At 41.8% G+C, this 20893-nt stretch overlaps 1 non-coding gene across 1 annotated transcript; it reads left to right on the forward strand.

Moving 5' to 3' along the window:
- The first annotated feature begins 3841 nt into the window (after nt 1-3841).
- On the forward strand, nt 3842-3915 carry TRNAT-AGU. Its single transcript has one exon. It is a non-coding gene; the product is annotated as a tRNA-Thr (tRNA).
- The last annotated feature ends 16978 nt before the right edge of the window (nt 3916-20893 follow it).

Below are 20893 nucleotides of genomic sequence, written 5' to 3' on the forward strand. Positions count from 1 at the left end.
TTCTATTGTATTCAACTTACCCCTCTTGAGTTCTCATTGAGCCTACTTAATTAGTTTAATTCCATATCTCTATGCAAATTAAATTTAATTAAACGAAACATTGGTTCTAAGAATTCACACCCGACCGCAGCAATCAATATAGATATCTCTACACATTATATCAATTTACCGGATTTTAACATGTGGTCTAAACAAATAATCCGCATCTCTACGCAATCATTGTTCACAAATCATCTAATTAGTGATCAAGTAATTAAATGTATTAAGAACAATATTAAAATCAACGCATGAAATAAAAAAGTACTAGAATCTCAATTGCATGAAATAAAGGGTTCCAAAAGATTACATTGTTCGCCCTAACATGAAATTTAACTACTCATAATAATGGAAGAAAAATAGGAGATTGTCTTAGAATACATCACCGAGTTTGAAATAAAGATATGGAAGAAAAAGTGGAATTCTTGCACCAAGATCTCCTTCCTCTTCCAATAAGTGCTTCCAATCTTCAATTCTTGGTGTTAATTTTCTTAAATTTCTCCCTTGAATCTCCCTTCTTGTTGTTTTTCTCTCCAATATGTCAAGAACGTATGGCTTGATCCCCTAGATTTTTAGTGTGCGGCTCCCCCCCATTTAGGTCTTCAATCCTGTGTTTATATTGTCTTGGAGTTTAGGGAAAGATTTTGAGATGAGTTGGGCCGAAAAAGAATGGTAAAAACCTAAAAAAATTACTCTCGCACGGCGGCGCCTAGGCGCTGACTTTCTGTCAAAATTTCAGCATTATGGCGCCTAGGCGCTGAGGGATAGCGCCTGGGCGCTGAGAACTACTTCGGTTGCACTGGACAGTTTTCAGTATTTTTATCATAACTTTTTCGTTCGATATCCGATTGAAGTGATCCAAGATGCGTTGGAAAGATAATCCAAAGGACTACAATTTTGCTTCAGGAATCATTCTCCAATTCGATCATTTTCTATGTCAAAAATGAGTCTAAATATGAGACGAAAACTCCGGCGCAAAACTTTTTGGTTGGAAAATGATTTATGATCATATCTTGACTAAATTTGATCCCTTTGACACCTTCCTTTGTCCAATTGGCTTCTAGAACTCTCGGATCTTCATTTCAAGTTTCGACACGACTTTTGATTAATTGCATTTTAATTCTCGAACTTTGGATCTCTTACGTTTTGGTCATTTCATCCAATTTCGCTAGCTTTTGCCTATTTCCTTCATTTGACCTCTTTTAGCTCTAGTTTTCTCCATTTCCATCAATCTACAAAATAACACCAAAATCACTTGTTAGCACTTCTAAAATACCCTCCAAGATAGCAAAATCATGAAATTAATGGCATAATATAATGAGTGTAAATCACTCATCAGTACCTTTTGACTTTAATAAAACAATCCATATTTGAAACAAAATCGTTTTTAAATTTTAGAAAGCACTTCTACTAATCAACACTTAGTGACTGTTTGATGATTAAAATCAATTTTTTAGTAAATTGTAATAAAAATTAATGAAATGTATAGTCAAAAGGTTGTAAATTTTGTTAATTATGTGATTAAAGTTAATAATTGACTTTGATTTAAAATCTTTTTCAGATTTTAATCTATACAAAATAGTGGCTTATTTTACATATTTTTGACCATTTTCAAATTCGCCAACTTAACAGAATCACCAGTCATATCTTGAGGCTAACACTTCACTATTTATCCCAATTCTTAAAAAGTCCACTGTAAAATTCTGGATTATTGACATAAATCGCATCATAAGAACCACAACTTTGTTTTCAACTCGAAAATACAATGAACTTCAATACGACTGAAGGGTTTTTTGTTTCTTCAATACAGACATAAAGTTATGATTTACGTAGAAGAATTATTTTGTTGATAGAATGTGTGATAGAAAATGAGTTTGAATAAACATAAAATTATTTATATAATTCGTACCAAACATGGACTAATTATAATCACAAAATAAGATAGTGACTACACCATAAAAAGTATGGTGTGACCACCAATCCTTTGTCCATTCTACCTAGCATTCTGATGATTTCTTTAGGGAAAACTGTGGTTTCACAAACTAACTTTGTGCTCTAATTTTAGGCTTGTCGATAGGTATCTCTCTCTCTCTCTCTCTCTCTCTCTCTCTCTCTCTATATATATATATATATATGATATATAATACATATTGTGCAAAGATTTTCATGTCCATGTCTATGTTGCATATGCCAAAATAGCATGAATATTGATGATCGTATGACCTAATATTTAAGTTGGTAGGTGAACCGCGCCCCAAATAGCATAAGAAAGAGTTTCAAGTGGCAATGTCACATAAGAAAGAATTCAGCTATCAACATGCAAGATCTCACAAGGCTAGCACTCAATTATCGTCTCTTTCAACTGGAAGACACGGAGCAAAAGCATTTTCTATGACAATAGAAACAAGCCGGGAAAAACATCAATTTTAAAAAATTTAAAATATTGCTTCAAATTTGTTGATGAGGCCAAAAACTTCATTTGATTTATAAACAGAATATGCCAAGTCAAACAACAAAATGCAGCCATTTCTTTGCGAGAACAGACCAAAAGGAATATGTAACCTAGTCAATGAGACGATTGTTTCTCCAAACTTTTCAATCTCTAATTTGAAAACCAAGATCCAGGCACTAAAAACCATCAACGTTATTGCTGTGTCTCTGCCTACGAGGTGGCTATGTCACAGCCAACTAAGCAATAAGTCAAGCAAGACATTTTACTTTGTATTGCCTCTTCCAAATGCCTCTTTCGAGCCAATTATGCCTTGCTTTTAGATGCCCCGCTTAAAATAATATTGTCATTCGAGACAATGCATCACCCCTCCTCTGCAGTATATATATGAGGCAAAGGGCATCTGCTGCAAACCAGCCTTAGCTAGGTTGCATACTACACAAAATGATTTACATGACAACTCAATAATGACATGCTAGGCCAAATCGCAACAATTCATCCAATTTTTTGGGTCTGCAAACCACAAGCCTTTGATAGCTACAGATTGACAGAATTTAATATGACAAATGAGTCATTGGGATGAAGTCACGTGTCAAGCATTCTGAAGGGATATCTTGTGCACTTCCCTTTTTTAAATACCTCGTACTTTCTCATTAAAGAGCAACTTAATTCAACGTAAGGAAACTGACAAAGTGTAAATGTAATCTTCAACCTGACACCCATATTCCCTTTCATTGTGTCTCTTTCACATCCAATATATATTTCACCGTCTGACTTGAGCATTGGAGTATATACAATACGATACAATAACACTCGTGACTTGAAGATAAACAACAATTGTTGTTAAAACCTAAATAGCGATATAACTCTCGTTACTTTTGTCTAATAATTTATCACAATTAATCCACTATGTACAGCATATTATTAATAAACTGACAATTCTTAATGAAGTGCTACGATTTTTTCTCGTAATTTCTCAAAGAATACTTGTGAAGCTGTCTATTAAGATCACTGAAGTTTTGACATGAATATTTGTATTTTTTTGTCTAAAACATTTATTTCTTAACGAAGTGATGAAGTTTTTTGTATTTTTGAAAGGAAACTAAGAATCGATCAAATTGGCGTGGCCTGTTCCAACATATTTTAAGTGCTTGAGCTGTGGGTTTATGTTGAATCTGTCACTCCACTGTATCTCGCTGATAAAAGATGACAATTCGATTCATAAAATTTATATTTACCTATATGTTAAATTCCAGAGTAGCTTGAGAGGGAGAGGGAGAGGGAGAGGGAGAGGAAGGGAGAGATTTTGACACAATTTCACATCGATTAAAATATAAAGAATACTATTTAATGTATGCTCTCATAGTTCAGTTGATTAGAGCACCCGTTTAGTAAGCGGGAGGTCTTGAGTTCAACTCTCAACGAGAGCATTTTGTTTTTATCCCTCTTATTTTTTTTTTCCACACAACTCGTAGTGACTAAATTCTCTCTTACTACACATAGGTGTGATTTGATCATTTGTGCTTTAGTATGTAACAGTTATTGGAGTAAAATTTACTTTTAAAATCAATTTGTGAAGAGAGTGCCTAAAGTATTTATAAATTCACAAGACAAAGCAGCAGGCTATGTTAGTTGGACGAATACAATTAAATTTTTACATACCACCACCACTTTTTAAAATCAACGTTCAGGGTTGAAATGGTGGTGGAATAACGCCTCCCGATCTGCCTGGCGGCCTTTAGGCGTTTCTGTTGCTCTGATGAGCGAGTGTAACTAGAAAAGTGAGGGTGGTGCTTTCTCCCCCATTTTATCTCCGGTGTGAAAATCTGTAGGCGCGCTAGGAGAAAATAATTTTGGACTTCAGAAGGCTAAAAAATGTACAATCCAATCATACCTATTGCCCTTAGGAGGTATTTATTGACGTTGGAAGCTGAGCGGGAATCGAGTGGTTGTGGTGCCACGTGTCTCACGTTGGCCTTCCCATTATCCCCACATTCGGAGTGGGGAGTTTTAACTATCCCGGGGGGTTGTGCTCGTGGTGACCACCGTGTAACCTTATTAATTGATTAGAGATTTTGAGGCTAAGTGTTGAGATGGCCTTATAAGTAATCTCATGCCTATCATTGGTCTTGCATAGAGGTAGAGCGCCCTTAGGGAGGGTCGACGGTTTCTCATAGTGGTAGAGCACCCTGGAGGGTCGATGGTCTCACGTAGAGCTAGAGCACCCCAGGGGGTCGACGGTTTCTCATAGTGGTAGAGCAACCTGGAGGGTCAATGGTCTCACGTAGAGATAGAGCACCCCGGGGGTTGATGATCTCTTGTAGAGGTAGAGCATCCCAGGGAGGTCGATGGTCTCTTGTAGAGGTAGAGCACCCCACGGGGGTCGACGATCTCTTGTAGAGGTAGAGCGCTCCTAGGGTGGGGGTCGACGGTTTCGCATCGACGTGTCACGATTTACATTGCCTATCTCTGGAAGTGGTTTCCTATGTCAACTGATATCATTAGCCCCCGTACTCCCTGTCGATTTTTTTTTCGACAAAGGAGTAGCAACTTCCTAATTTCGGGTTTTCCTTTTTTTTTTTAAATTAACTCGAACGAACAAGTTGAGTAGTACGATTTGGTAAGAACAGCTATTTCACTGTATGTTTTTGGCACCCAACCAATGGGCACGATTTTGGAGGGAATTTTCCCCCCAAAAATTTTGAATCCTTTTTGCCTATAAAAAGGAGGGTGGTCCCTCACATGTGAGCTATACTTTTTCTTTTCTACATCTTAGTGTCTCTTCTCTTCCAAGATTTTCTCTCCTTCAAGGTAACTCTCTCATCTTTCTTCTTCTTCATTTTTTGCAAAATCATGTACAAAACTATCATTTACTCTTCTTCCGACGAAAGTAGCGATGAGGGGCCGATCGATGCCGGAGAAAATCCAACTGGCGAGGCTGGTCGATCAAAAAGTTCGTGCTGGTCGAGCGACCACTTGGGGGCTGGTCGAGCGTCTAGCCCACCGTTGCGCATCCGGGCGGACGGTCGAAGGTTCGACCGGTCAAAGTCCTTCGGCTTCTCTTCCTTCGTCCGATGGTTTCCATTTGAGTCTGATGGCCAAACCCTTTCAGTTGATTCTCAAGCCTTTATTCAAATTTTCCCAAGGGACATGTTGGCTCCACCAAGTCTCCAAATCAAAACTTAGAAATCGAGTGAGATCCGGCTGGCGAGATCGTCCCCCTTTGAAATTCCAAAAAGTTTTAGCCTTTATAATTCCCCGCTTAAGTTAGAGAAATGTCTTGCTAGGTATGATCGGGTCGACGATTACATCTATAGAGCCCTCGGCCCAAAAAGAGGCTCCCTCGGTCCGACCCCCGCGAGATAGCGGTGTATAAGGACATCATGGATGGTGGTTTTCGGCTACCCATCCATCCCTTCTTTGTGTCGATTTTCAATGAGTTTCATATTACTCCTAGTCAAATAAACCCCAATGCTTAAGCATTCTACTTCTTGTATGTTTCCCTTCGAAGGTGAATTCAGCTTTCCATAGACCTCTTTAGGTGAATCTTTGAGATGCATGCATTAGCTCAGTGCAATGCGTTCGTCTTTTTTATTGCTAGGGTTCCTTTGTTATTTTCTAAGTTCAGGAATTCGAATAGTGGTTGGAAATCTCGATTTTCTTTGCCCGGCCTTCAGCAAGTCGGTTTCCTTTCAATACCAATTGGCGGCACCCTCAAACTCGTCTTTTCAATAGTTAAGTAGATGCTTCCTCTACCCTAAAAGCTCAAATTCAACAGCTGGTTGATATACTCCCTCTCGCACCTGACTGAGGATCGATCCTGTCCAGGAGGAACATATTGATAGTGGGGATGAGTAGTCCTACTGGTAGGCTGTTTACATCGATTTTTATTATTTTTGACTTGATCATATTTCTTATTTGTGCCTTTTGGGACTAATATGTTTGGGTACGAGGTGTTGAAGACCCTGCCTTTGTGTTCTCACACTCTTTTGTTTTGCTGGCCTGACGAGCCTTACCTTGCATGGACAGGAATGGAATTTGACCTGGAGGGGACCATGGACTCCATGCCCAAGCAAGGGCATGGAAGTGACCTTGAGCCATTTCCCGCCCCCTTAAAGAGGAAAAAGATGGTTGCCCAAGAGGAAAGGCCTTAGGTAGCAGAAGAGACTCCCCAGCCTTCAGACGAGCCTATCGAGGTTGCTCATCCACCCGGGGTTATCTGGAGATGGAGGTGCTTAAGTCTTTAGTGACACCCGCGCGGACCAGGTCAATTGCAGGACGTAGCGCAGACGATATTGAGAGGGCTGTGGTAGACTATATCCAGAGGGTACACTTCTAATTCTATATATATGTACATACATTTTTGCATGGTTATACCACTCGACTCTTATATTGTCTTTTCATCCTTTAGGTGGTGGCCCTTCAGACCGAGCTTGTCGAATCGAGTTGTCGCCAGGCCTTAGAGCTGAAGACTCTTGCAGAGGAAAAGAAAAATGAGGCTCATCACCACAAGAAGAAGATATCTTCCTTGAAGAAATCTCTTGAGGTGTCGGAGGCTCGAGCCCGCGAGCAGGAGATAAAGAACGACAATCTGCGGTCTGAGTTGGCTCGTGCTCAGGAGGAGGTGGTCGAGAGGTATAAGGCCTCTACTGGGTACACTATGGACTTGGAGGCGTCTATTGAGCAGTACAAGTCATCATCTGATTATGCCGGGGCTTTGCGTTCGTGCGGGGGAAGGCGATGGCAGCGTCCATCAAATTGACCAAGAAGTGGATATCGACCGAGCACCCTTCCATTAACCCCTCAAGTTTTGACAAGTTCATTGCACAGTGCAAGGGAAAGGAAAGTGGGGCGCAGTCATCTAGGTCACTTGGTCCTTTGTCGCAGGACGACAGTGGTGGTGTTTCTCGTTCGAGTTGAAGCATGACTTAGCAGTAGCACTTTTTGTCAGTTCTTTTTTTTTGTGTGTTGCCTTTTATCTCTACATGTAGCATCATTTCCTACTTGTCCGGGGTGTGGGCAAGAGTACATTTCATGCCTTTTGTATGAATGCTATGTTATCGGCGATTATCAATGTTGAAGCTTGTTTCTCCCAGCGTTATTTCTCACGTTCAACTGTTTGATAGCATGGGTGAATGTCATTTGTTTCGCGTGCGCTAGGCCTTAGCTAATTTTTTGACTTTTTAAGGCTCTCCTCCTAGCCCATTGGGCTATGTCGACTATTGAGGGCATGGTCTAGCGGTTTAGGGCCTTAACCAAGTTTTTGGTTTCAATGGCTCTCCGCCTAGTCGCTTGGGTTATGTTGACCATCGAGGGCATGGTTAAGCGGTTTAGGGCCTTAACCAAATTTTTGGTTTCAATGACTCTCCACCTAGCCGCTTGGGCTATGTCGATCGTAGAGGGCATGGTTAAGCGATTTAGAGCCTTAACCAATTTTTTTGTTTCGATGGCTCTCCGCCTAGCCCATGTCAACCGTCGAGGGCATGGTCTAGCGGTTTAGGGCCTTAACCAAATTTTTGGTTTCAATGGCTCTCCGCCTAGCCTCTTAGGCTATGTCAACCGTTAAGGGCATGATCTAGCGGTTTAGGGCTTTAAACAAATTTTTGGCTTCAATGGCTCTCCGCCTAACCGTTTAGGCTATGTCGACCGTCGAGGGCATGGTCTAGCGATTTAGGGCCTTAACCAAATTTTTGGTTTCAATGGCTCTCCGCCTAGCCTCTTGGGCTATGTTGACCACGTGTCTTCATGGGATGAGCATGGAGACTCAAGATTCCTGTTAGCATAAAAAATTCTTGGATTCGTGAGCTCAGTAGAGACACCGAGACGTCCCAACTAGGCTGGCCCTTCCGTAGCGCCCTCATCATCTGCCACTGCTAAGATCTTTCATTGAATAAGATAAAATATTACAACTAAGGGCGCCTTCGTGAGGCGTTACATGGAGAGAATAAACGATGCAACCTATTCTACTGTATTTACAAAAGCGCAGCCTGTGCACCTATTTCGAAATCTACTGGTAATATTTTTTGAGGTGTTCTGCGTTCCACGGCCTAACTAGTGGCCTTCCTTTCATATCTTTCAAGCTGTAAGCTCCCTTTCCCAGCCCGCGGATTACTTCGTACGGGCCTTCCCAGGTTGGACCAAGCTTTGGTGGGGGGTGTCCTACCGCTGCTGCATCTCTTAGCACGAGATCTCCTGGCTAGAAGACTCTTGGCTTCACTCTCCGGTTGAAGTGCTCGACGGCTCTTCGTTTATAAGCCATCATTCTTATTGCCGTCTTCTCCCTTACCTCTTCAAAAAGGTCGAGTTCTCCCCTAGTTGCTGCGTCGTCGGGCTGCTTGAGTTTCATCCTTCCTGTCTTGCTTAAGATCTCAACTGGAACCACATCTTCCATCCCAAAGGCCAGTCTGAACGGTGTCTCCCCGGTCGGCTCTCGGGGAGTTGTGTGATACGCCCATAGCACATTGGGCAACTCATCTACCCAAAGCCCTTTCTTCTTTTCAAGCCTTGTCTTCAGATCCCATAGTATGGCTCAGTTGGTCACTTCGGCCATCCATTTGACTGTGGGTGAGCGACTGAAGTCATCCTGTGGTCGATGTGGTAGCTTGTGCAGAAGGCTCTAAAACTTTAATTGTCAAATTGTTTGCCATTATCTGTAATGACCACTCTGGGTATGCCAAACCTGCATATGATGTTTTTCCAGACGAATCCTTACACCTTTGTAGTTGTGATGGTGGCCAAGGGCTCAACCTCCACCCACTTAGTAAAATAGTCTATGGCGACTAGCAAAAACTTCATTTGCCCTTAGCTAGGGGCAAAGGCCCCAAGATGTCCATCCCCCATTGGAAGAAGGGACACACCTCAAAAACTGATGTCTGTTGCTCGGCTGGAATATGGATCAAATTTCCATGGCGTTGACATGCATTACACTTCCTCACCAACTCCTTAGCATCTTCCTTCATACTAGGCCAATAATATCCTTGTCAAAGCTTTTTGAACGCAAGGGAGGTCGCCCCTTAGTGGTTGCCACAAATTCCTGCATGTATCTCGACTAGTACCTCATGTGCTTCTGTCGGCCGCAAACATTTCAAATATGGCATTGTAAAACCCCGCTTGTAAAGTAGTCCATCAATGACAGCAAACGAGGCTGCCCGAACTTTTAGCTTATGCATCTTCGAGCAACTTGTTCTTTGTGAGATATTCAACCAAAGGGTCCATCCAACTCTCCCCTTGCTCTACATTCACAACATCAACCGCGTGTTGGATGCTAGGTCGTCGCAAGATTTGCACGCTTGTTGTGCGAGGCAGATGTCTGGGGTTAGCGGATGCAAGCTTAACCAGTGCATCCGCCCGCTCATTATCTTTTCAGGGGACCTTTGTTATTTTAAACCTGGTGAACCCCTTCTGCAAGTTTTTAACCTCCATTAAATATGCTGCCATCTTTCCGTCTTTTGCTTTGAATTTCCCCATCATTTGCTCGATTATCAACTAAGAGTCACTGCAAATCTCTACTGAAGTTAACCCGAGTCTGGCTGCCAGTCCTAAACCCGTGATCACTGCCTCGTACTCAGCATCATTATTTGTAGCTGGGAATTCGAAACGCAATGAGTATTCCAACTCTTCACCATTTGGCCCTATCATTATGATCCCCGCCCTGGATCCCTCATCGTTCGAAGATCCATCCACATAAATTTTCCAATCTGCCTGTTCCCCTGGCGGGTGCTTGGGTAGAATGGTGAGCTCAGCGATGAAGTCTGTTAGAGCCTGTGCCTTAATAGCCGTCCTTGGCCTGAATTCAATATCAAACTCACTTAACTCGATTGCCCATTTCAACATCCTCCCAGAAGTCTCTAGTCGATATAGGATCTGCTTGATAGGTTGGTCGGTCATTACTTGCACCGTGTGAGATTGAAAGTAAGGCCTCAGCTTCCTAACCACGACAATTAATGCAAACACTAGCTACTCAGCCAGGTTGTATCCTGCCTCTGCACCCCTCAATACTTGGCTCACATAATAGATTGGTTTTTGCGCCTTTGAGAACTCTTTCACTAGCACCACCCTGACTGCCCTTGGTGAGACTGCCAAATAGAGACACAACACGTCCCCGAGCCGTGGGCTGGGCAAGATCGGGGCTCCTGTAATGACTGCTTTAAGTTCCTAAGTGACTTTTCACATTCCCGAGTCCGCTCGAAGTTGGAGGAATCCCCTATAGCCTTGAAAAAGTGGTAGCATTTGTCCGCCGCCCGGCTCATAAAATGATTTAAAGCGGCTACGCGCCCTGTTAGCCACTGGACCTCCTTCTTACTAGTGGGGCTTTTCATTTCTAGGATTGCCTGAATTTTGTCCAGGTTCACTTCGATGCCCCTTTGCGTGATCATGAAGCCTAGGAATTTTCCTCCTGCAGTACCAAAAACACACTTATCTGGATTGAACCTTAATTTTTTTTATTAGGCAACGTCAAACACTTTCTGCAAATAGGCCACATGGTCATCAGCCTTGGCACTCTTGACCACCATATCATCAACATATGCCTCTGCAACGTCTCCGATCAACCCGTGAAAGACTTTGTTCACCATCCTCTGATAAGTCGCCCCGACATTTTTCAAACCGAATGGCATGGTTGTGTAACAGTACGTGCCAAAGTCTGTGATACGTGCCAAAGTCTGTGATAAATGACGTCTTCTCTTGGTTGGACTCAGCCATTGAAATTTGATAATACCTGAAAAATGCATCTAGAAAGCTAAGCCTTTCATGACCCGACGTAGCGTCTACCAGGTGATCTATCCTGGGAAGCGGGTATGAGTCTTTTGGGCATACCTTGTTCAACCCAGTATAATTTACACACATGCACCATTTTCCATTTGACTTCTTCACAAGTACAATGTTTGCCAACCACTCGGGGTACTGCACCTCTCGAATGAAACCTGCCTGTAGCAATTTTTCTACCTCTACTCTGGCTGCGACCTGCCTCTCTGGGCAAGATTTCTTTTTTCTGCTTCACTGGCTTAGCCCTTGGTAGGACACCGAGACGGTGCTGCGCGACGGTCGGGCTAATCCCTGGGATGTCTTCCGGGCCCCAAGCAAAAAGTCCAAGTTACCGGCTAAACACTTGGCCAATTTTTCCTTCTCTTCGGATCCCGGTTCTGTTCCAACACTAAACTTCGGTCCTTCGGCTATAAAGATTTTTTCAATCATATCGAGCGGCTCGATCCGCCCCCTTAGGAGTTCCACATCCAGCATCATGATTGGTGGTGAGCCTTTGGCCTGTATACTATCCACATAGCATTTCTTTGATGCGTGCTGGTCCCCTCGCACGCTCCCGACTCCTCTGCTAGTTGGGATCTTCATAACTTGATGGTAGGTCGATGGGACAGTGCCAGTTGTGTTTAACAATGGCCAGCCGTAAATGGCGTTGTATGCCATGGGGGTCCTGACAGCTAAGAAATTAGTCACAATCACCACTGTCGTCGAATATGTGCCCAGCGTAACTAGAAGCTCTACAGTTCCCTCCGGTATCACTGTTGCCCTTCCAAAGCCTTGTAGAGAGGTAGTCACCATCTTCAACTTCTCTGGGAGAATTCTTAGACCTGAGAAGGCATCCCAGGTGAGGACATTTGTCGTACTTCCTCTGTCGAAAAGCACCCTCTTCACGTCAAAATCTGCTATATCGCCTACTATCACTAAGGCGTCATCGTGGGGATGCGTTATACCGATCAAGTCTTCTTCGTCGAAAGTAATGCTCTGGTTGAACCTTGCTTTTTTCTGAATAGAGCAGACCCCTATGGAACGCGCATAGCTCTTCCTAGCTGAATTTGAGTCGCCACCCGATGTTACTCCCCCAATGATCAGGCGCTCAATTTCTTCCTTCAACTGCAGACATTCTTCAGTATCATGTCCGTGATCTTTGTGAAAATGGCAGTACTTACTGTGATTTCTCTTGCTGTAGGAAGTCAGCATCGGTTTAGGCCATTCGAGCTCTTTCATGTGTTGTATCTCCATTAATAACTTCGTACGTGAGATGTTCAAAGGGTGGGTGCCTTGGCCTCCTCTCGCTTCTGCTTGACTAACCGGTCTTGGGCATAACCCTTGTTCATGCGTTCATTCTTCGACTTATTCTTATCAGTGTGCCTTCGCTCATCATACGCTTTTTGCTTATGTGCTTTCGTCTCCCATCCGTCCCTAAGATTTTTAGTCACTTTCTCCGCTTCCTCCGCATCGACATATTTATCTCCCCTCGTCAATAGGTCATGCATTGACTCTGAGGGGTTCTTGGAGAGTGAAATTTTAAAGGCCCATTTTCACGTTCCGTTCATCAAGGCAGTAACCACTTCGGACATTTGCAGATCTTTTATGCCAAGAGTCGCCCGGCTAAACCAAGCTAAGTATTCCTACAATGACTCGTCCTTCTCCTGTACGACCTGCATCGACCCAATGGCTGTCATCCTCTTCCTCTTGCTGCTTAGGAAGTAAGCCACAAAACTCCTGAAGAGCTCGTCAAACATCTTAATAGACCATAGGGCCAAGGTTACTACCTAGTCCCTGGCCTCACTCCTGAGTGTGGGGGGCAAGGATCGGCACATCACTGCGTCCGGGGTGGCATAAAGTCTCATCAGGTCTACAAAGGTCCGTAAGTGGTCAAGCGGATCCGTGACTCCATCATACGCTTCTATCATGGGCTGTTTGAAGCCTTTAGGCAAGGGGACCGCCATGATCTCAGGGGCGAACGGGTCTTCCTCCAAAACCATCTTCCTTCACCTATCCTTTCTCTTGGACAGTGCATCATCTATTTTCTGGGCCATGATTTCTTCTATCTTTTGTTCTAGGTCCACCATGGCTTGCAGGGGCTACTGAGCTACGACCACTAGGGCCTCCGTACCCGTCCATCACCTGTCGAGAGATGGGTGGAACAACCGCGGGTGGCGCTTGAGGTGGTTGCTGGTTTGTCGCTTCCGTCGTACTCAATGAAGGGACCGTGTCCCTCTGCGACTGGTTTTGCAAGAGAGCCATTATTGTTGCCAACTGAGTTTCTAAAGCGCTGAATTGACTCTACGTCACATACTGCGGAGGCAGCGGTGGCTCGTGACCCCTTACAACTGACTCCGACTCCGTCCCCATCTCCGTCGTATTTCCAACCAAACGAGTGTCACTCTTTGTTCGTCTTCTCGACATAGCTTTTTAGTTCAAATGCTTTCCCATAGACAGCGCCAATGAAATGATGGTGGAATAATGCCTCCTGATCTGTCTGGCAGCCTTTAGGCGTTTCTGTTGCTCTGATGGGCGAGTGTAACCTGAAAAGCGAGGGCGGGGCTTTCTTCTCCGTTTTACCTCCGGTGTGAAAATCAGTAGGCGCATTAAGAGAATAATTTTGGAATTTAGAAGGCTAAAAAATGTGCAATCAAATCATACCTGTCGCCCTTAGGAGGTATTTATTGACGTTGGAAGCTGAGTGAGAGCCGGGTGGTTGTGGTGCCACATGTTGAGTGGGGGAGTTTTAACTACCCAGGGGGGTTGTGCTCGTGGTGACCGCCGTGTAACCTTATTAATTGATCAGAGATTTTGAGACTATTTGTTGAAATGGCCTTATAAGTAATATCATACCTGTCGTTGGTCTTGAATAGAGGTAGAGTGCCCCCGAGGGGTCGACGGTTTGTCACAGTGGTAGAGCACCCTGGAGGGTCGATGGTCTCACGTAGAGATAGAGCACCCCAGGGGGTTGATGATCTCTTGTAGAGATAGAGCACCCCAGGTAGGTCGACGGTCTCTTGTAGAGGTAGAGCGCCCCCGGGATGGGTGTTCGTGAAATTATTTTCTTTCGATTTAAAACTACCGCAAGTGTATGGTTCATTAACAAGTAATAAAGTAGATTAAATGAGTCCAAATATCGTCCCATAGAGATTGATTAATTCAAATTTTACCTACCGTAGCCTTAACCGAAACTAAATTACCAAAGTGAATGTAGACCTAATTAAACCCCAATAATGCAATTTTTTTTATGATTAAATTGATATTAATATGCAAAAAAATAATTTAAAACTCTAAAATGAAATCTACAAGTTGAGAACGCACGTTGTTATAATTATTAGGAATTAAATACGCTAGGATCACGAATTCCCATGCAATTATCACTTTAAACCCTAGTTTCACAATATGACAACACATTTCGGTTGTGACGAGTCAATGTTCCTAAGTCTATCCAATACTCTCTCTCGAGATGTATCAAACCTATTTCTACATACAATCGGTCTATATTTCTATGACAAGAGCATATGTAAAAATGCATGCGATTTTATGAACACTTAAAGATTCACATAAGGCATAGCGGTATATTTCTATCCACTATCGGACCCTACGATGATTTATATTATGTCAAATCTATTCCTCGAATGCAAGAATAAATCACTTAAATTCACATAATTACGAGCCCTTAATTGCGGAAACATTAATTGCATATAAATCATTCAAAACAATAAAAATTGTGTCTTAACATCAAATTGCAAAACGAGGATATTAAAATTCAAATCACATGATTCATTGATCTCCTAGCATAATAAAAATCTAGCCGAACATGATTAAAATAACAAAATACATCATGTTTTGAATAAAAGATATCACCGGGTTATGAAATCTTGAAGTTCTTCGTGCCAATCTTTGTTCTTTCGCTGAAATCCTCTCCAAGAAGTGTTTTTTGGCCTCCAATTGCATTCTCCTCATCTCTGGAATGTTTTTGACATTTATATCCCGTAGAAAATTAGGTTATCAAAGGTGTTTCAATCGTATAAGGAAAGAAAAAAATGGCGCCGGAAACGTACCATGCGACCGCATGGTTTTAATCCATGCGGCCGCATGGTTATTCCATATTTCCAATTGAATTCCCTACATCCCTTCATGCGGCCGCACGAGATTTCTACCATGCGACCGCATGGTAGAATTCAACTTTCATTTTCTGTAAATTGGTCCCTCTACTTGAATCTTCCACTTCTTTTCATCTTTTCTTCATTTTTCACATTCCATCATCCCAAAATCTCATCAATTTGTATTTGGCAAACTCAATTTCTCGATTTGTTCATCGGGTCAACTTTTGGATAATTGCACCTTGGTCCTTGAACTTTCACTTTGTGTCATTTTAGTCCTTTTCGCTTCTTTTCTCATGTATTTCACCATGTTCATCGGTGTTACCTACAATTCACAAATGTAATGAAATTAAGTCACAATTCAATCATTTTATTCGTAATTAAGTCATGTTTGTGACCTAAATAAGTGTGCAAAAACACACTTATCAAACCTCCCAAACTTGAACTATTGTTTGTCTTCAAACAAGATAGTGACTAAATTCTGAACAAACATGGCTTAATATACTGCTACGACTCAAGATTGGACTAAGTGTTTGATTTGATGAAGATATATCGGTGCAAAAATGACATCAACCTTCGCCTGTTAAATGCGTACTTGACGTGTGTGTGTGAGTTCATGCCAACATATTAGGTTCATGATGGATTTGAGTCCCGACCCTGAGTGGTCAATTCTATCCTTACTCGCTCGAGAGATACACAACCCCCCAAACTTATGTTTTTTTTTCAATTATCCCAGGGTTGTGTTTCGAAACTAGGAATTCACATAGCTGTAGTCCTCACCCTCTCGTAGTTTGGATTAATCTCACTATCACAAGTTTACATTTCAACAAGTGAAGGCTCTCCTAAGTTTGATAGCTTCGACACTCAAGATTAAACTAAGTTACTTACCTCGCCTCAAAGATATAGTTTCTTTTACCAAATGTCCAAAGGCTTTTCTTCATGTTATCGTCTTTCTTTTCTCTAATTTTTCTGATTTTATTATTAAGCTTCTCATTTTTTCTTTTTTTCAGTTTCATTTCCTCGGTTGCTTTCTGTATAACCCATGTAACGAGTTTTAGGCCGGTGACTCCCAAATCAGTTGGCTTTAGGGCACCAGGTTTTAAATCCTTGCAGGCTTATTCACTCGAGTTATAAAGGCTCGATCAGATGACTTTCAATTAACCTCTTTCCCTCTTGCTTTCTATATGACCCTTTTAGCGAGCTTTAGGCCGGTGACTCCCAAGCCAGTTGACTTTAGGGCACCAGATTTTAAAATATCCTTACAGGCTTACTTGCTCGAGTCATAAAGGCATGAAAAGAAGTGTATTGTTCTTACAAATTTATTTTATGCCCCTTATTGTTCTAGACATTTAGTTTCCAAAACTAACCCTTAATTTAAGATTTTCACCTAATTTTCACCTCACTGGTCTAGACAATCCATACAATAAAATTCGTGCATGGAGCCTCCATTCATCTCAATGCTCTCTTACAATAGCTCAATCATCACCAAACTATCTTAAGGCAGTTTACAGTTTAATTCAATAGAATGTTATCATTCTTTTCCTATTTTATGCTCAAAATCTAGTCATTTATCTAATATATCAAGCATGAATAGTGGGCACAGATAATGTCAAGTTTTGCATCAACAAGTGTCAGCTAGCCTAGTTGCATCAGATCCAAAGACTTTGCAGTTTAAACTAGTCCAATTATAACATCATAGCTAGCAAGGTTATCAAGACCATACAAGCATGCATGAAAAGAATTAAATCAAAACTAAATAAAATGCAATTTTTTTCATGCACACATACCGATGAACACAGATAACACAGATACTTAGTAAAAATTATGTCACCTCCCCAAACTTTGTTACTACATTGTCTTCAATGTAAAATTAACAGAAGATTAAAGACAGAATTTTACGAAAAACGTAAAAAGGAAAATCCAAAATGTGGTAAATAGTACTTCCCTTGAATCAAAATGGATAAGGTGGTGGGAAACTGGGTCCTGCTGTACCATCATCCGGCGGAGGAGGGTGTCGTTCAAGGAGCTGCCGCATCATCTCATTCATTTCCCGCATCAAGGTAGACTACTACGTCTGCTCGGCCTAGATAGCTCTCATGGTCTCCCAAGTTTCATTGACCCTCATTTGGATTCCGTCCACCCAACCAACATACATGTTCAGCCGACCATTCATGGTATCAACCTCCCGTCGCATAACTGTAGCATGATCCCTAGCATCTATGATATAGTTCAACACAAGGTGATTGTCTCTTTGTAAACTTCCCAATTTAGTCCTCATGGTGCCAAAATCTTGAAAGAAACTGTGAAGGTCCCGGCTAATTCCCGTGGTTGTGGACAAGATCTGTCTCTGCAACTGATTGTCCATGTCAGCTTGTGGTGCTGGAGCCCATGGGTGTTCCTGATCTTTAGGGATTTAGCCTTGTTCCGCCTGCTGTCTACGTCGCTCATTTTCCTGCTCTTCCCTGTACTTAACCCGAGCCCTTGTCTGAGTGTCAAATGTAGTTCATTTGATCATGGGGTTGGGGTTTCAGGTAACTACTCAGGTAGAAGGGCAACACTCACAGCCCGACATATGCCACTAATGAGGCTCGGGAATATCAAAATGGAGCGTCGATCTCTCCAAGTTCCCAATGAGTGTAGTTGATTGTATATATGAGTAGCGAGATCAATCTTGTTACCTCGAGCCAAGTGGTAAATGAATCCTGCTGTCTGATATGGAAATGTAGTCCTATCTGATATGGGCTCGACATTGTGGCACATAAAGAGCCATAGAATGGCCATGGAAGGGGTAAGCTCAATCTGATGCCGCTCGGTAGTTTCAAGGGGCCATGCATTCTCCCGCCCCATTAAAACCTCAGCCACCTCATTCCAGTGAAAGTCAATTGGGAGAATGACCACATTTTCCATGGTAAGTTGGCAGTAATCATGGATGACCTCGAGAGAGAACATAATCCATTTCCCCTGCACCCAAGTCTGATGGAAATGCTTGGAGCCTGGCGTGTCAATGTCACTGTTGAAATTGGCAAAGAACTCTCGGCATAAAGTCTCATAGAGTGGATGTGGTCTCTCCACTAACTTTTACCATCCACAGAGCTGAATTAAATTAACCAACTCAAAACCCGGGAAGTCATCAAGCTTAACGGGTCTTTCAGCATGTAAAGTCCAATGGCGTACAATGTTTTCATATCGTGCAGCGGTAGTTGCAGTTAAGAATCGCTGAACTTCTCCCGCGAGGTCTCGAGTACGAGCTGTCCGAGCTTGCTTTTTCTTTCCCGTGCAAAGTTCTTTTAGGAGGCATCCTACAAAGTTCGTAAGATTACACTCATTAAGTTCGATGTGAAAAGAATAGGCAAGAAATGAGAAAAATAAAATATACATTGCACAAATCCCCCAAACTTTCCTAAATGCATGTGTAGTAACATGGTGTGCACCAATCAAGATATGATGTTTAATTGAATTCAAGTATTTTGCCAATATGAAAGTTGGAGAAAAACTCGGCGTAACTAAGCAATATTTCAGAATTTGGAACCATGACCGAGTGCATACTTTCGGCCCTTGATATCATTGAGAATTATCAAAATTTATCCAGGCAATCTCTGGGCATATCAAAGTATTCATTGAAGTGTAGCACGTACTCGATTTCAACCCAATTGGACGTCGTTTGATGTGTTAAATGAAGATGCAAAGTAGGCGACGGAGGGTGCCGTGTGCGGTGACCTAATCATGTGCCTTTGTATAATCAAGTTTGGTTCTTGAAATTTCCTATTCATGTGTTACGGGAATTCATCACATTACCCCAATTTGTATATCCAATGCACAAATTTACTAAAATGCATAACTCATTTCACATTGACAATGGATCAAACATGTAGCATGTCATTGTATGGGATCTCTAGAATTCCAACAATTGAAGTTTAAGTCATGCCCAAAAGGACACACATTCAACAATCTAGCATCTATTACTATGATATGAGTGCCTTTCTAGTTAATGTACATAGGAATGCATCACAATATGTATTTTAATTCATCCACCAATCACAAGCAATGCAAGAAGCACCATAAAACATAGAATAGTCATTGTGGCATTTCATCAAACATATAGCACGCATAAGGTGAAGGTATTACCAATGTAATGAATTGAGTTTTAGAATCATTCCATAGTTCTCACAACACAATCACATCAAATCCACCCATACATGAATGAGCCCAATCTCCCTCAAATCCTCAAAATTGAAATTTCAAACGTGACTAACCCTAAGACGGAATCGAGAGGGATTTAAGAACACTTACCTTGTATTTGTAGAGTTGAATTGAGTTCAAAAATTGATTTCCTTTCGATGATATTACACTTCAATAATGAGATTTGTGTGTAGTATATGTGACTCGAACTGAACCAAGTGTAGTAATCGTGCCCTTGGATGGTTTGGTTGCGAGAGAATTTGGGGGGAAAAATATCGAGTGTAAATGAAGGAACCGGGCGTGGGTTAAAAACCCACGGCTTATTTTTGCCATGCGGCCGCATGGCTTTAAGCTCTGCGGTCGCATGGTTCAAGTGGCTTTGGCCACTTAATTCGTGGCTTCTGTTTGTGCGGTCGCACAAATTTTTTTTTTTTTTTTAATATGATTTTGCATATGAAGGAAAAATAATAATAATAATAGGAATAAAATAAAACACATTTGATATCCCCCAAAACCCGACTTTTGACTAAAATTTTGGTTTTCAATTGATGAATTGACCCGGTTCTCAACGTCCCCAATTTTTCAAAAAAAAACATACTTCTAAACATTCTAAGACATGTATGAGTCTTAAACTTAGTACCCAAAACCAAATTTTTGTATTCAAAGTCACACATTGACATGTGAAATTTAGAAAATAAAATTTACCTCAAAATACGTGAATTCCACACACAATCACCCAAACTACTCCAATCAACTCAAACTCATGTGTGATACTTAGGGACTCGTGTAAACAGTGCTTGGACTCTTTTAACATGTATGGATGATCGATGACCACAAAAAATGCAAAATGAAATTAAAATAATAATAATAATAATAATAATAATAATTCCTAATCTAATGCAGAGAGCATAATAAATTAAATAAAAAAAGGATACAGTGGGTTGCCTCCCAGCTAGCGCTAGGTTATAGTCGATAGCTCGACTTTTCTGCAGCTGCTTCATTCTGGCGTCTCGAATTGAACGGTGGACTTTTGGTTGGAGAAGTCACCGCCCTAGTAGTGTTTCAGTCTTTGCCCATTAACAGTGAAGGTACCATTAGTCTCATGGCTCACTTGTATAGCCCCATATGGTAGGACCTTCGTGACAGTATAAGGACCCGACCACCTTGATCTTAGTTTTCCTGGGAAAAGCTTGAGTCTCGAGTTATACAATAGCACTTTCTGCCCCACTTCGAACTCTCGTCTCTGAATATGCATGTCGTGCCACTTCTTGGTTCATTCCTTGTAAAGTTTTGAATTTTCGTAAACTTCCATTCTAAACTCATCTAACTCATTAAGTTGTAGTAGACGCTTTTCACCGACGGTGCTCAAGTCCATATTCAA

This window comes from Olea europaea, unplaced genomic scaffold, assembly GCF_002742605.1.
Source record: "Olea europaea var. sylvestris unplaced genomic scaffold, O_europaea_v1 scaffold810, whole genome shotgun sequence".
Taxonomy (NCBI): Eukaryota; Viridiplantae; Streptophyta; class Magnoliopsida; order Lamiales; family Oleaceae; genus Olea; species Olea europaea.